Here is an 18,049-nt window from a genome sequence, read left to right as displayed (position 1 = left end):
GTAATTTTCTCACACCTATCGTTGAAGTTAACTTTTTTTAATTTAGAATTTGTATTAATTCTATTTTGGGATTTATTTTTGGATTTTTTTTGTCAATTGTGTGATTTATACTTTAAGACACGAGAGATTCGAGCATGATAAGCTATTTTTCAGAAATATTATTTTAAGTAGTCTTCCTGAATTGAAGTATTATCTTGAAATTTTAAATTTGCAAGTTTGACATCAAAATCATAATTTTTTTGTGAGCTTTTGAGCCTATAGAGCATTTATCTATTTCGTGCTCATTTTATTTCTGGTCGTGAGTATGTCGACTTGATTTTTTTTCTAGAACTTGTTTCGGTTATACATGTCGAGACCACATTATTGATTTGATATACTGAGATGATAGAGGCACTTAGGATTTAACCCACCTAACCTTAATAAACTCCGTTGATCCTAACACATTTTTTTCTTCTAACCCGTTAATGTTAACCCTTAACCCATATATATGTTTTAAAATTATCCATTTAATTGACTCTTTTTTTGTCGAGATTTGATTTGGTTAGTTGCCTGACTATGTTTCACCATTTGCGCAACTGAAATCTACTTTGTTCTAAATAAAAAATAGAAAATGAAAACAAATCAAGAAATCAAAAAAATGAAAAAATTTGATCTAGCTTGAATTGTTAACTTTATTTTATGTTGAAAAGCTCATTTTTATTATTCATATATTATTGATGTGAATTATTTTAATTTAACAACTATTTTTTTCTAGTTTGATAACTTATCAACTCGACTCTTGATTATAACCAACTTTTCTGACATTTTCCATACCCGTAACCTAATCCCCATTAGAACCTTATAAAGACCTCTTGATTGGTGTGTCATCTCATTTATAGTGGTGGAGATTTGATTTTCAAGCAAGCTATGGTAATAACATTTCTTGTTTGACTATTGAGTGCACATTACTTGAACCTTAAACACTTTGAGTGCTTTGAGTGAATCTTTAGTGAGGATTTATTTCTTGTTGACTTTGAATTTCAAGTAATTTTGAGATAGTGGAGATTCTTAATGTTTTTAAAGCTTTAAATTCTTTGCTTTTAGTATGAATTTCCAGTGCATGATTATTTGTAAATTATCCTAAGACATTATTAGTGGAAACAATAAATTGAGAGAAGTTAACTTGATTGTGAATTGAGGATTTTGCTTAAGGACAAGCAAACGCTTAAGTGTAGGGATATTTGATAAGTGCTAAAAGTAACATGTTTTAATCACATTCTTAATGCATTTCTGGGTGATTATTCAATTTTAATGGTGAACTTTATGCTCCTAATCCTTTGAATTCATGTTTTTATACTTAGGAGAGCATTTGGGAGCAAAAGGAGCAAAAAACGAGTGAAAATCAGAAAATCGGAGCGAGTTCCATGAGACACATGAGCTAGACCATTCCACACGACCTAGACACATGGTCGTGTAAGCCACATGGGCTTTCATATGGCCATGTGGCAGGCCGTGTCGATTTCACGAATTGCATTCCGAACAATGGGAAAACATAATTTTTAGGGATTTTTTTGCTATTCTAAGACCTATATATGACAAAAATAAGAAGATAGGAGTGAACCATCATAGAATATTCAAGAAAACAACTTGAAAACGCCATTGAAGCCAATTCTGAAGTAGATGTCCATCAAGATTGAAGATTCCCTTTTGATTTCTTTGGATATTATTATGAGTTTCTTTATTTCTTATGGTTATACTGTATTTTGGATGTTTTTATTTGCTAGCATGAACTAATTTTCTAAAAACCTAGGGAGATGAACCTTATGATAGAATTTGTCGTTTGATTTTTATTTTACGTAATAAAGACTTAGACCTTGTTCTCAATTATGTGTGCTTAATTCTTAGTTTGATATTTCTATACTATTGATCCATGTTTGATGTGCTTAAATCAGAGGAAGAATAGACCCTGTTTAAGAGTAGATATAGCATAATTGAGTGGAGTTGCATGCAATCCTACAAATTGGACGACATAAATCTACCAGATTAGAGTCAAATCTAATAAAGGAATCCATATATTGAGTTAATGTGATAATAGAGGTTTTAATTAAAAAGAAAATTCAATTAATCAACCTAGAGTTAGTTGCTCTTACTCTTGAAAAGAGATATTAGCATAATTTAGGGATTTGTACGGATCAAGATACTAATTGAAGAAATTGCGTAATTTAGATTGATAATGACAGATGAAATCTAGGTGAATTCTTTCATGGGTATTATTTTGCTTCTTGGTTGTTAATCGATTAGTTTCCTGATTTTTTCTTTGTTGAGTTCGTAGTTAATTAATATAGTTAATTTTAGTTTTAATCAATCACTCGAATTTATTGGCTAAATAATAGAAAGACGGTGATTACTAGTACTTTTGATCTTCGTGGGAACGATATCTTTGCTCACTGTAGCTATACTATTAATTGATAGGTGCACTTACCTTAGCTAGATTTTTAGTTTGTTTACGACTGCATCAAGTTACCTTACACAATTTATATAATAATAGAATTTACAGCATATGGATGTAAAAAGGAACTCACCAAAAACTCTAGTACAGAATTGCTCTGCAGGTCCTTTTCCCTTGTCACTGGGACCCTCATTAGTTTCTTTAGCTAAATTAAAGATAATTTTTCATATCAGATCATTAATCTATCGAAACTTATCATGCATGCAAGAAGCAACATCACATAATCCATAATCAGTAAGTTTTCTTACTCACGAACAATTCTAATGTTTTTGCATGCAATACTATAAACATGTGAATTACTTCAATAATAACCTAAAGGATCGCCAGAACTTACCAGTAAGCTGGTACTAACATTGGTTCTATATAAACACTATGAACTCTCTTCGAAGAAGCTCTTTGCAATAGAGTTTTTCAAAGACTGATAGAGAAATTCAAGGAAGAAGATGTAAAGGTGACTCATGTTGGCCAACTATAACTTTATATACTCATGCAACAGAGACAAGGTTTAGTGGAGAAATCAGATAATCCCAATAACACCCTTGATTCTCGTGATTAAACGCACTTAACAAGTTTTAGATCAAATCATCTATAATATTCTAGTTCGATTCTAACTAAGTCTCAACAAAATCCCAACATAGCTAATTAAGTCATTAAGCACGAAATACGATAAGCTTATAACAACTGCAAACTTAACGGTGAATCACACTCTAATATGTGCAGATATGTGCAGATACTTAACAGAAGTGTCTATCAAACTCTAATGTTCGCCAAAACTAGGAGTTCGCTAAATGGTGAATCACACAGAGTACTCTACTTAGCCAAAAAAAAATACTTTACTTACTTAATTCTACCTTAACGTTACCAGTTATACGCCAAACAGTAACAAAATACTAAGTCTCTATCGGGTGAGCTGTTACATGGTTACTTGGTGGCCCTGCAGCTACGCTTTTAGGTTTTCGTTTAACAAGTTATTGGTTTTTTTTTTAGGATTTGCAAACAACTACATCTAAAAATTGACTCATTTTCACCATAACTATTACTGTTGAAAAAGTTGATCCTATTTTAAGTTTTCATACCTGTAGGAGAGCCATTTTCACCAAAACTATGATTGAATTGAGCTACAACTTTTACCAGCCACTACTCTTAATGAATTCTTGTGAAATATCAAACAACAAAATGTTTTTTTCTTCTTCTAAAAATTACACAAATTGGAATATATAGAACCCTTTTAGGCCTAATACAACTCAATTTCTTCATATATTTGGAAATTTTAGTGTTTGGTATGTAATAGGAGAGGGAAAAAATGATACGTAGTTTCATACTCAATAGAGCTTAATGTCTCAAACTCTTTAATAATTTTAGGCTTAATGGTATTATATGCCCTCAAATTTTTTCAAACAAATCAATTAAGTCCCTTCAAAATTTTTGCACTCAATTGAGCCTATTGAACTAATAAAACTAGCCAAATAAGCCCTTTGACTGACATTGATCGTTAGAATTTAACGACAACGCTGATGTGGCCACTAACAAATGCAACATCAACAAAAAATAAATAAATTTCAAAACAATAAAAAATAGAATAAGTACGCATTGTTTCTAGACAAATGGTTGTCCACATTCATTTTGAATTGGAACACCCATATGTCCAGATACATTCTAAAATTATAAAAAATTTAAAATTTATAAAATTATTAGAAATTAATTAAAATCATAAATAATTTATAAATAATAAATTATTTTTATATTTTAAAGGAAAAATGGTGCCTCTCATTTTCAATTTGCATAGGTTACATTAGTCAAGTGATTTATTCAAAATAAGGAAAATAATTTTTATAAAATTTTATATAATTTAATTTAATTTTTATAAAATTTTACAAAATTAATTTATTTTTTATAAAATTTTATTGTTTTAATTAATTTCTAATAATTTTATGTTTTAATAATTTTCATTTAAAACTTTATGGTTTTTAATTTATGTCTAACAACTTTTATAAATTTTTATGTTTTTTTATAATTTTAGAATGAATCTAGATAAATAGCTGTCTAGATTCATTGTGTACTTATATTTTTATTTATTTTTTCCTAACCCGACATTGCGGCGACAACAATCAGCAATAATATGGCACTACTAATGGCCATGTCAATGTTGCCATTAAATATTAATGGTCAAAGTCAATCAAAAGATCTATTTGGCCAATTTTATTAGTAGAGGCTCAATTAGGTGTAAAAAATTTAAAATAACTTAATTAAGTTTTTTAGAATAATTTGAGAGCTTATTTTACAACCTAGATTTAAATAACCTTAAATAATGAGAATTTATTATATAAAATATATGTTTATAGCTTGTTTCAAGTGACCTAAAAGGTTTAACAAGCATTTTCTTTTTGCAGTGTGCAAAAACATCGTTTCAGTCCTGTAAAATCCACCAATATTTAATAATTAAGATATATCATGGGGGTACACAACGTGCATTTGCTGCCTCTAAATGATGGCACAAAGATACATATATGTAATCAAATACCTTATTTATATAGGCGCACACTTCTCTAACTTTATTTTTGATGACTTAATAGAGATATTATATTGCTTTAATTATTTAGTAGCCAACATGTCATCAACAGTCTCTTGCACCACTTCCCAAGCCTTGATAACATGTTTATCCTCTGTTAGAGTGGCACCAACAGCAAATCGTATCACATAAATACCCTCAACTATAGTGTGAGTCATAAAAACTTTGCCTGACGCATTCATCGTCTCTAACAAATTCCGGTTGAAGTCATTTGCATATTCCTGGTCGATAAGTTTTGCTTCAATATTTCCACTTTCAATGTTGCACCCATTCGGCTCCTTTTTAAGTCTTGTTGGCAAAGCCCTGAAACATACCATAGCAAAGTTCCTTGGCACCACCACTTCAAACCTATTGTCACTTTCAACCAGTTGTTGGAAACGTTTTGCCATTTTTACATGGCTCCTTAGGAAGTTCCTAAGATTCTCCACACCATAGCTTCTCAAAACAAGCCATAACTTCATGGAGCGAAACCTTCTGCTAAGGGTTATTTGCCAGTCTTTGTAATCCACAACTTGTTTGGAATCACTTGCATTATTTTTGAGGTACTCAGCACTTGTTGATAGTGACTTTGTTAGTGCACCAGGATCTTTAACCCAAAGACAACAACAATCCAAAGTAGTGAAGAACCATTTATGGGCATTGAAACTAAATGAGTTTACATTCTCTACCCCATCAATGAAATGACGATACTCAGGGCATATACAGGCACTTCCTGCATAAGCAGCATCAACGTGGATCCACATTCCATACTCTTTGGTTACTTCACTTAACGACCGTATTGGATCAACGGCAGTCGTTGATGTTGTCCCGATGGTGGCACAAAGAAAAGCTGGGATAAGTCAAGCTTCAACGTCCAATCTTATTGTTGTTCGCAATGATTCTGCGGATAGTTGAAATGCTGTGGATCTCATTGTCTTAATCGCCCTAAAGTTCTTACACTCTAAACCAGCGACTTTAGCTGCCTTTAAAAGTGCACAGTGGGTTTGGTCTGACCCATAAAAAACTAACTTCCCTATGTTCTCTCTCCCCACTTTGGCTAACATTTGATCTCTGGCGGCTACTAGTGTGCATAAAATGGCCTCACATGTAGTCCCTTGTATAACACCACCGCCAACTCCAGAGAAAAGGAAACTTTGAGGAAGCCCAAGCATCTGGCCAAGCCAATCCATGGTTACGAATTCAAGCTCAGTCGCGGCCGGTGATGATATCCAATTGAACACCACCACATTGAAGCCGGTGCTAAGCACCTCTCCAAGAAAGCCAGCAATGCTGCTAGTTGCAGGGAAGTACGCAAAGTAGTTGGGGCTTTGCCAGTGAGTTATGCCGGGAATGATGTATTGTTGGATATCGTGGAGGATTGTTTCAATAGGCTCTGGAATATTAGGGGCGGACTTTGGTAGAAGTTTGGCAAGGTAACCAGGTTGGACTTGGCTTAGAACAGGGTATTTTTCCATGTTTTGGTAATAATCAGCTATGAAATCTATGATCATATGCCCTTGCCTCCTAAATTCTTCTGGATTTAGAGGATTAGCAGTGTTGGAAGAGCTGTTTTCTTCTTCATAGTGGGAATCCAAGCTGCCCATTCCCTCTATAATCGGAGTTCGAATGATAGAAATCAAAATGAAACTATATTGGACAATGTAAGAATGCGTGGCGCCTTATGTTTTAAGCCATTTGAGCGTGGTCTATATAGGCTACAAAGTTGAACAAAATTCTCGAAGGAGAATAGAAGTAATGGGAAACTGGTGAAACGGGGATTAGGTTACGTACATTGGAAATTAGGTATTTAGAATGGCTTTTTTACCCAATTAGTCCCCAAAAAATAAATATTTATGAAAATGATCCACCTTGAAAAACTATGACGGGAATGATCTAAAATCTACAGTGCCAACCGGTGTCGACACCCATTATTATTACATTAATAATAATATAGGGAAACGAGGATTAGTTACATTGAAAATTAGGTATTTAAAATGGCTTTTTTCTCTAACTAGTCCCCAAAAAATAATTATTTATAAAAATGACTCAACTTGAAAAACTATAATGGGGTTGATCTAAAATCTAAAGTGCCAACCGGTGTCAGCACCCTGATGGCTGGTACCCACCCCTATTATCGTGTAATCATTGCCTGTTGATTGACCTTAGATTTAAAAAAATATTCTTTTTGGTGTCGGAACTGTCATGATCGACACCGGTATGTATTTTTTTCATTCTCCTTTTGCAAAGTACGTGTATTTCCCGGGGTAGAAAAAAATATTTTTTAATAGGTGTCGACGTCCCTGTTGCAAGCATATGTATCATATCTGAAAATTTTTTTGTCAGGTTTTATTTTAGTGTTGATCTTCTCTCTGCCGGCACCAAGTTTAAAAAATATTTTTTTTTGTTGTTTTAAGAAAAAAAAAAAAGAAGATTTAAATAGGTGCATGGAGAAAGCATAAGAAAAGAAGAAAATTAAAAAAGAGAAAAAAAAAGAGACTTATCATGGTTTACCTGCATGAGAAAATGAAAAGCTAAAGACACTTGAGAAAATGAAAAAACTTGGGAAGAGAGAGGAAGAGAAGAGAAATAAATTGGGATATGGATATAGTTGTATATAGGATTTGTTAATTATTATTATTTTAAGTTAATTTTGTGTTTAATTTATTCTTAACAATAAAGTAAAATGTGATTTCTTTTAAATGATGAGTTTTATTGAAGTGTTTTTCTGGATTTTGTACACTTGTCCTACATGCATGTAGCTTGAAAAACTATAAAACTAAAACCTCATTGATTTGGTTTGACTAAATATAGCTGTCTTAAACAAAAGATGATAAATACACAGCTCTTAATGATAAATTAAAGAGATTTTAATTTTCCAATTGACTTTACCCTATTTAATGAATGAGATTTATTATGAGAATTATGAGAAGAGTTATATTTTCAAAATCTAAGGGTATGTTTGGTTCACCGTAATAGAATATAGATGTAATTGAATAAAGTCAGTAATCAATTTTCAATTGTTTGGTTGAATAGAATGAAATAGAACTGTAATTGTATTCTTGTGTTTGGTTGAATGGGATGATGTTGTAATAGCATAAGGAAAAAAACTAAAATGACTAGAATACCCTTAGCGAAATTTTTTAGGTAGATGATTATTGTTATTATTATTAAATTTTAGTAAGATTATTATTAAAATAATAAATAATTTAACCATATTTTAACATAATTATTATTAAATATAATTTAATAAAATTCTTAATATAATTATTATATGAATTAAAAATCATAATACATAATACTATACAGATAATATATAATTTAATTAAAAATATGTAATTTAATTAAAAATTCTTAAATATATGTTCATGTTTTTATGAAAATGATATTGAGCTTTGCATGCCAATGTAACTAAGCTCATTTGAAACCATGTAAGAATCCGTGTTTTGTTATAATCCATATGGTATTTTGAGATGCATGTCTTATTGTCTTTTCAAAGCTATTTACTAAGACCATATTCTTCTTTCTAAACTCTTATCAGAATTTGCCCGTCAATTGTTTGTCCATCTAATTTCCAAAACATCGAAAACCAACTATTGTCATAAACAACCAAACAAATTAAATGCAACTTTTGTTTAATTTTTGAATAAAAAGTTAGCATGAAACAGTGCGTTCAAGAATATTTTACGTACAGTGCGTCCAAATGCAAAACGATAAGTGAGATATGGGTTAGTAAATTGAATGGTGATTGATTGTCAAACAACAATATTTCGACTGAAAGTTCAGGTTGAACCGTAAGACCAACGCAAGACTTGAGAAATCATCTTTTAGGATAAGATTCGAATGAAAAACAGGGAAAGACTATTCAATAAGTTGAAGAGATCAGACTAACCTTTCAAAGTTCCCTACTCTTCAGCTTTCTTTTCCAACCATGCACATGAATGAAAGAAGAGACTGAAAAAGCTGAAGCTTCGACTTGGCAAGGATAGAGACTTTGCACTTGGTAAAATCTATGCAGGAGAGATTTCACGTACAGTATCTTTCTCATTGAATGAATGCAAATGATTCACTATGAATGTTTCATTCATAAGATCTCCCCCGCTGTAACTTCTTCCTAGATAAAAATTGAAAAACAATAGCAAACAACTAATTGGGGAGCATGCCTCTAAAAGGATTTTTTTTCATTAATTTTATATATGTTAATTGGGAGAAACAACTCCAGAAATCATCATATGTTGTAAATGATTCAACACTTATAAGCTAAACAAATGAGCTTGACGATATCCCAATACATAGGTTGATACAAACTTGATAGCAATCTTCCATCAAAAGTGTACGAATGAAGATAAGAGATGGTGACATTTTGGTAAGATAAAGGTTCTAGGACAGCTTATCGCCCTAAAAGTGCAACACAGTCCTTCTGTACTGCCTGTGCTAGGTTGATGTCAAAGAGTTCGCATCGTATAGGCATCTCTATCTCATAGAAGGGGTTTTCAAAACATAATATGTGTAGAGCTCATAAACAACTTTCAAGAGAGCCTCCATGTGCTATGTCCCAGGTTCGCAAACTACAAAGAACTTTGTCCCTGCAAATCATAACATGCATATTTGCAAAATCAACAGTGTAGAGAACATAATGCCTAGTTGTCTACAAAATCAGGGTTTCAGAAAACATGCACATGTGACTACCTCCCAAACAACCCAGGTCTGGAAAATGCCATTCCATGTCAAATGAAAGAACAAGAGATTTATTCAGCACAATTTGTCAATACTAACAAGGAGAAATAAGTAAACCACACTTCAAGTTTGTCAATTTTTCGATAATATGGTCTCAAGTGTTTTACTTATCATTAATGGCACAATTAGACTAACAGATATTTTGATAATATCATCCGATCTTCAAGTTGAAGCATAAAAAACTGCTCGACAAACATTAAATACAAAGTATTTCATTGCCAACAGTTCTCTTCTCGTAGTTTTAGGTTTCGAGAAAGTGTAAAAGCAAGCATTGCCAACTGCGTCCATAACAAATTATTCAAGCTTCCTATATTTATATAAAAATAAATTTCCAGAAAGTTTCATTTTCTATTCATCATCTTACATGATATGAACTCCCAATATTCGTATTTTAAGCAAGAAAAAGGGCAAGATTAATTTCTTTAATCGAATCAACGAACATCCAAACGATGGCTGACCAATCCTAGTCTACAACTTTCAGTCAACCGAGTAGGAAAATCAGATCTGCAAATCAGTTTTCTCCAATTCTACTTGCGCACTTCAAATTTCCCTAGTATTCAAAATAGTACAATTGATATTTTTAAACAAAAAATTACCGGTAAGAGATTGAAAACAATGGAGATCAAATGTATCAGCTTCAAGTAGCTCAATTCCAGAACAACCAGTGGTAGGCAATAGCTGCTATGAGATAGCATGCATCGAATGCCATAGACTAGCCACTCTCAAGCTATCATTCGTATCCATGCGCCCCTTGGATCCATAATCCTTCAGAAAAAGAAAAACTTTACCAAATATTCTCGAGAAACAAATAGAACAGGGTTTCAAAGAAATGATACCTTATAAAATATCAAACCTCATGATTTGTTGATTATGTAAAGACTGTAAATTACAACCATTGTCAAGAGAATAGAACTCAAAACGCTAAAAGATCCGGTGATAAAAAAAAGAAGATAAAGCCGCTATCGCAGCAGCTGCTGAATGACCCTATACATGTTAAAGATCCAGATCAAGAAGTAGGAAAAATGTTTACCTGACCTTGGATGAAGGGGAGGAATGCCGGAGTCGAAGGAAGCAAGAAATGACTGCCATATGAGTGTTTTTGAGTTGAGGATTTGTAAGGGTAAAATAGGGTTGATATGGGAATCAATGGGTAAACGGTGAAGAGGGAAGAGGATAGAAATCCCCAAATATTTCTACTTAAGCCCGGAATGGAATACACAATAATAGGATATTCCCTTGAACCAAACATTTGTTTAAGTGGGAAGCAAAATAAGCTTGTAATAGGCAGGTAATGGCTATGCCATTACCTTCAACCAAACATGCTGTAAAAGAAAACACATAACAATGCATGGGCTTAGTAATTAACTCCCCATTAAAGAACTAGGTCCACAGTTGGTCTCTGCAACTTTCTTCTCTTCTTTCTTCCCTCCTCTGTTACCTTAAATCCTATTTCATTCATTTTCCCACCACTCAAACAATTCCAAAGAGAAAAAAAAACCACCCATTGCTAGAAAACAAGCCAAAACAAATGTCAGACAATGAAACAAAGTATAATTAAGCCTTGACCAATATCTCTTTTCTAATTTCAAACCAGAAAACCATGATAAGTCATTCTTTTTCGCTTTTTTAGTTTTCTTCTTTCTTTTTGATTTCTTCATTCTCCCATTTAAATCAATTTTTTTTTAAAAAACAACAAAAAAAACAATTTTTAGACCTGGGTGCCGGCAGAGAAAAACCCGACACCAAAAAAAAACTTGACAAAGAATTTTCAAATATGGTATCAGTGTCGGCAACAGGGACACTGACACCTATTAAAAATAATTTTTTCTACCCCGAGAAATACACGTATTTTGCAAATATATTTTGCAAAAGGAGAATGGAAAAATACATATTGGTACCGACACCAAAAAATTAATGTTTTTAATCCCATGCCAATTAATAGGCAATGATTACACAATGATGGGGCTGGGTGCCGACCATCAGGGTGCTAACACTGGTTGGCAATGTAGATTTTAGGTCATTCCCGACATAGTTTTTCAAGTTAAGTCATTTTCATAAATATTTATTTAATTTTATTATTTCTATTAAGATTTTTTCATAAAATGGGCATAGATCAGGTAATAAATGGAGCACATTGGACTTTCAACAATCATCTTTTGGTGTTTCAATGTTTGGAGAATGGGGAAGAACCGGTAAAGGTTCTGCTAGTCTTGTCAACCTTTTGGGTGTAGGTTTATGAGTTACCTCAGGGTTTGTTCTCGGAGTTTTTCGCAAAAGAGTTGGGTGATTTCATTGGAAAGTTTATGGAATATGACTCTAAAATTTTAATTAGGGGTGTGAGGACTTTCCTTCGAATTAGGGTCCAGTTAGATGTGAGGAGACCTCTGAAACAAAAAAAAAGATTATGTTAGCATTCGAGTATTGTACTTATGTCATTTTTAAGTATGAGAGATTAACAATATTTTGTTTTTTTTTTTGTGGTTGTTTAGGGCACAATGACTCTTTTTGCCAAATTAGAATGATAAAAGGGGAGGAGTCTATTGAGATGAGTTGGGATTTGTCCTTACAAGCACAATTTAGGAGAGCTACTGCAATGAACAGTGTCTGGCTAATAGAAGAAGAGGATGGGGGGTGAGTAGGAGTAACTTATGGTATTCGGGTCAAGGGAGGGAATCTGAGGAAGGTGGATGAAAGGGATCAGGGATGAGATTGGATCCTATGTTGGGTGTAAACCTGGGAGGGGAAGTGAAAAACTTTTCGGGGAAGATCGGATATGAGTCGCATATTTTTGGTTCAATGGATATGGAACAAGATGTGGGGGAGAGGCCAATCGAAGGTGGAGATGTAAAGAAGAGACCTCAAAAGGAGATTGGAAGCCACAATTTTTCTGAGATGAAAGATTCACTAGTGGTTAGGGAAGAGCGACCGTTGGGGAGAACTCATTTTACATCGGCAGCTGCTAAGGGCAAGCCGATCGATCGCAATAAAAATATTTGGTTAGAATGACGTGGCTTGGGGAGTCTATTGGTTATAAGAAGGCTTCAACATATCCCCAGCTAGTCTTCTTTATGGAGACTAAATTGAATAATAGGAAAATGAAAATTATTCGTAGGAGATGCGGTTACTTGAATGGTTTTGAAGTTTCAATTGAAGGTTCGCGAGGGGATTTAAGAATGGCGTGGAAGGGTAATATTTCGATCTTTCTTAGAAGTTATTCAGTGCATCATATTGACATTGAAGTCCAGAAGGTAAAAGGCAACAAACAATGGAGATTTACGGGTTTCTACGGGGCTTCAATTGCGCGATGTAGGGACAGCACATGGAGTTTACTGAAGAATTTGGGTAGTTCGAAGCATCTACCTTGGTTAGTGTGTGGGGATTTCAATGAGATCATATATTCTTTTGAAAAGGTAGGAGAGATACCAAGGGATGAGAGGGGAATGGAAATCTTTTAAGGAGTATTATAAGAATGTCAACTAATGGATGGGGTATTTTGGGACATGATTTACTTGGGAAAGAGGAAATCTTCTAGAAACAAATATAAGAGAACGATTGGATAGAGGAGTGGCAAATGCAGAATTGAAGAATATGTTTCCGAACATAGTAATTTGTCATCTTCCCAACTCGTATTCTGATCATTGTCCCCTTCTTATTTAGATGGAGCAACATTGTTATAGTTTAAGGTCGATAAAAGTTGATAATCAACACGCAAAAAACATCACGTAAACATAAAATGCTTAATAAATTCAAATGAAATTCACTGTACTTACCTTACCTTGAGATTAGCATACTAAATACTTTAACAACATTAATAATAACATTAATAACCACAAGACATACAAGGCAAGATAAGCTTAGAAGCACATGTTTCATGTGTGATATAATATACATTTTATCCGTATGCTATAATATTAGTATTTATTTATGACTTTCATATCACATAACTAAAATCGGTTTTCATATTTTCGATGTCATTTTCATGTCACAACACACCTGTAAATTTCAATATGCATTTTCACCACATTTCGTGCTCATCTATAACAATACACACTCATAGTTTCTCAATTCATTTCATTTATTAAACATCTTCCTAAGCATATAACCATATATTAATGCTTCCTTGCCTAACATATCAAACTATAGTACAACCAATACATTTAACATATTAAAAACATAAATAGCACACGACATCAACAAGTACCTTTCAAAAACAACAAAAATGGAAGAAGGCTCCTCCAAGACCTTCACTCTACAATCTTCTCTTTTCCTTTCTTAGAAATACAAAACCACATTTTTACATATTGTCAAAATATGAAGATAACATTAAATAGTCATATTAATGCTCAATAACGGTTCAAAAGCTTTTAAACAATAGATGAGAAGATGGAATGCTAGAAAGTCATGAACTCTTACCAAGGACTCTTCCTTCTCTCTCTAGATTAGAGTTTCTCACACTTAGCTCAAACCTTAGGTGAAAGAGTGAGTGATGGAGTTGATGATTAGATAGGACTCAAATATGGTTTATATAATGTAGTTTTTGTAAGAAAATGCAAGAAAATGGTGAGAGATCGAAAAAGGCAATGAGTGGGAAAGAGGAAAAGATGAAGAAGAAAGCTTCTTTTTCTCTGACAATGGTCGACTGGTAAGGCTGAAAAGTGGTGGTTCTTTCCCTTATTGGATATTTAGAATACGAAAGTCAAAAAGCTAGTATATGTAGCCAAAATTTAGTTTAAAGGCTAAATTCATTTATAATTATTCCAAAAATCATTCATCACAATGCATTATTATAAACTCCAGTATTTAATTATAATTATCATTTCATCACTCAACTCGTAATTTTACCTGATTAAATTTGAAATTCTAAAATAACTTTAAATGTTTTTTAATCATTTCCCAACAATTCAAAAATAATTAAATCCATGACAATTCAATTTTTCTTATTGGAATGCTAACGTAATTCCCGGTAATAGTACAGTTCGGTGAATACAAAATTTTGAGATTAGATTTTAAAACAAACTGGATTTAATTTAAAATGACTGCCCTTACAAAATTGACTTCGGCTTAATTTAGAAATGTTTTTATTAAAATTTTCACTTTACGAAAATAAGTATTTTGGGTCAATTTTAATTTAGGAAAAATAACTTTTTCAAAAAAATAATTTTGTAATAATATTTTATCTCAAAAGTACTTAAAAATAATATTATCCTAGATATATCGGCCTGACTTAAAACAGTTCAATTGGGCTTTTAGAAAACACAAAGCAATTTCGGCTTTGAAAATCAATTAAAAGAAAATCATATTGAGCTTTGAAACATAGTTAAGTTGGGCGAAACATTTTTCCAAAATTAAGCATATAAAGTATTTGAAACTAATAAAAAAGTTTTTTATTTAAAATTGATTCGATTTTTAATTTTCTCAAAAAATTTTTAAAAACTTTAATTTTATTATTTTTCAAAAACAAACATAGGTAGATATCTAAATATCCACCCTCTCAATGTCAAAATTTCAAAATTAAATTAAATATTATTTAAAATTGAACATTAAATTAAATTTAATTTAATTTAAAACAGTAAGATGAAATCTAGCACTCTTTTATTTAGATTCTGTATGTTTCACGTAAAAGCTTTTACAGAAAATATTTTTATAACACCTCTAACCCATCTCCGTCGCATGATTAGGGTTATGGAGCATTACTGTACAATCGAAAACATTTAAACTTTAAATCATTCAATAACTTAAGCCACATTATAAACCATTCACATACATGCATGATGTCCCTAAATTGAGTCCTCAAGGCCCTAAAAATAACTTAGAAACAAATCGGGACCGCCTCACACGACTAAGACACACACCCGTGTGTCAGGCCATGTAACCTTCAAACTAGGGACACACAGTCGTGTCCTAGCCCTTGTCCTCACCTGTGTAACTCTCTGAATAGGGTCACATGGTCGTGTCACATGCTTGTGTTCCATGCCATGTGTTAGGTCGTGTAACTCACTAACTTGTACTCTAAACAAATCATCAAATGACAAACAGTCGTGTCGCCAGGCCGTGTGAGAAGTCACACGCCCGTGTAGACCCAAATTTACCTAAAATCAAGCCATTTCAAAACCATTCCATGCATGAACATTTAGACCAATTATGCACATTTTCAAGCACTAAAACCTCATCTAAACATACATATATTTGTCACTTCCAAAACCTTAATTCAATTGACCAATGTGCCAATCAAAGTACCACCATTAAGATCCAAATATCGCATACATAAACAAGTTTATATGACACATTTCGTGCATATAAATCTAGTCCATTTAGGTATTAAAACATACCACAGTTAACCATTTCCAAACCATTCAAGACATACCATAATAGCCTCATACTATTATATACCTAAAACACATCACAATTGACCATTTTCAAGCCAACAAATTGTACCAACAAACCATACTCTTTCATTGTTAAAATATGACCAAAAGGACTTACCTAAACAAACATTATAAATCCATAAACCATACATAAACATCAAGGCACAAACATGTTACATTACCAGTTTCAAACTATCATCCACATGCCAAGAGAACCTTATAAACAAGCACTATAAAGTTACCAAAACAACATAACTTGGTAAGGCATCAAAGTGTACCAAACCAACATAGCTTTCCAAAACTTATGCTTGCCTATACATATGCTTGCCTATACATCATTAGCACATACACCATAATACCATTACAAAACACCCTATACATGCCACTATAAACCTTAGCCAAATTACTCAACAACTACCGAATTGTCCACTGGATAGTGTGATAGATCTCCGACAAACTTCCAATCGATCGAGCTTCCGATAATCTGTAAAGCAACAGAAAATACTACGTAAGTAATGAATGCTTAGTAAGCTCGTATAAACTTTAAACATAACATACCATTTCAATAATGAGCTTTATAGAATAAGTAAAAACCTTCACCAGTGCCATAAGATTAATAAAGCCTATATAACACCATCAAACTCACAAGTTAGCATGCTTATTCATGATACATATGAAATTAACCATATATATATAAACATAACATAAAATTCATCACTGTTACCATACGGTCAAATCACAAGTTAGTGCACTTGTCCATAACATAAATGAGTTCAACCACTACACCAAAACAGGCTTTTAGCGGTATTTTTTGTGGCGTTTAGACAAAAAAATTCCACTAAAAATCGAGCATTAGCGGCGCTTAGCATAAAACGCCACTAAAGATCCAACATTAGTGGCGCTTGTTTGGAAACGCCGTAAAAACTCAGACCTGTAGTGGCGTCTTTTTAAAAACTACCGCAAAAGAACATCCTTAGTGTCGTTTTAAAACAAAAACGTCGTAATAATGCTGACAAAATGCATCGTTTAATCTTCAGGAATAGCTGCAGTAGCGGTGTATTGTAAAAGCACCGCAAAAAATGTTGAACAAAATGCAGCGTACGATATTGATGTATAGTAGAATTAGTGGCGCTTATGTAAAAACGCCGCTAAAGAACAGCATTGGCAGCTATTTATAAAAAGCGCCGCAAAATATCTTAACCAAAACGCAACGTTTGGTCTTGAGGTATAAAGCAAATAGCGGCAGTTGTGGAAAACGCCGCTATATCCCACAATTCGCGACGCTTAACTAATACATGCCAGAAAACTTTAAACCGAAACAAAACGTTTCGTCTTGAGCTATAGCGCCGACAGCGGCGGTTACCCGAAAATTTTGCGATATATCAGCTTTTAGAAGCTCCGCAAAAATTTTGACCAAAATGCATCGTTTCGGCTTGACCTATAGAGGCGTTAGCGGCGCTTACTATAAAACACCGCTATATCCCGTAATTAGCGGTGCTAAACTAGAAAATGCCGAAAAACTTTAAAACTGAAACGCAATGTTTCGTCTTGAGCTATAGCGTCGATAGCGGAACTTACCCGAAAATGCCGCTATATATCCGTAGAAGCGCCGCAAAAACTTTGACCAAAATGCATCGTTCCGGCTTGACCTATAGAGGCATTAGTGGCGCTTACTATAAAACACCGCTATATCCCGTAATTAGCGGCGCTTAACTAAAAAACACCGAAAAACTTTAAACAAAAATGCAACATTTCGTCTTTAGCTATAGCGCCGTTAGCGGCGCTTACCTGAAAACGCCGCTATATATCAGCTTTTACTGGCCCTTCTACTAAATCACCGCAAAAATTTTGACCAAAACGCATCATTCCGACTTGACCTATAGAGGCATTAGCGGCGTTTATTTGAAAACGCCG

At 33.2% G+C, this 18,049-nt stretch overlaps 2 pseudogenes; both read right to left on the bottom strand.

Moving 5' to 3' along the window:
• Nucleotides 1–5,080: 5,080 nt before the first annotated feature.
• Nucleotides 5,081–6,640, bottom strand: LOC105778102 (tyrosine decarboxylase-like; annotated as a pseudogene).
• Nucleotides 6,641–9,266: 2,626 nt separating this feature from the next.
• On the bottom strand, nucleotides 9,267–13,965 carry LOC105778103 (uncharacterized; annotated as a pseudogene).
• Between the last annotated feature and the right edge of the window lie 4,084 nt (nucleotides 13,966–18,049).

Source organism: Gossypium raimondii, chromosome 10, assembly GCF_025698545.1.
Source record: "Gossypium raimondii isolate GPD5lz chromosome 10, ASM2569854v1, whole genome shotgun sequence".
In the NCBI taxonomy this organism is placed as follows: domain Eukaryota; kingdom Viridiplantae; phylum Streptophyta; class Magnoliopsida; order Malvales; family Malvaceae; genus Gossypium; species Gossypium raimondii.
The sequence above is the reverse complement of the archived record's forward strand: the minus strand, read 5'-3'. Positions and strand labels throughout refer to the sequence as shown.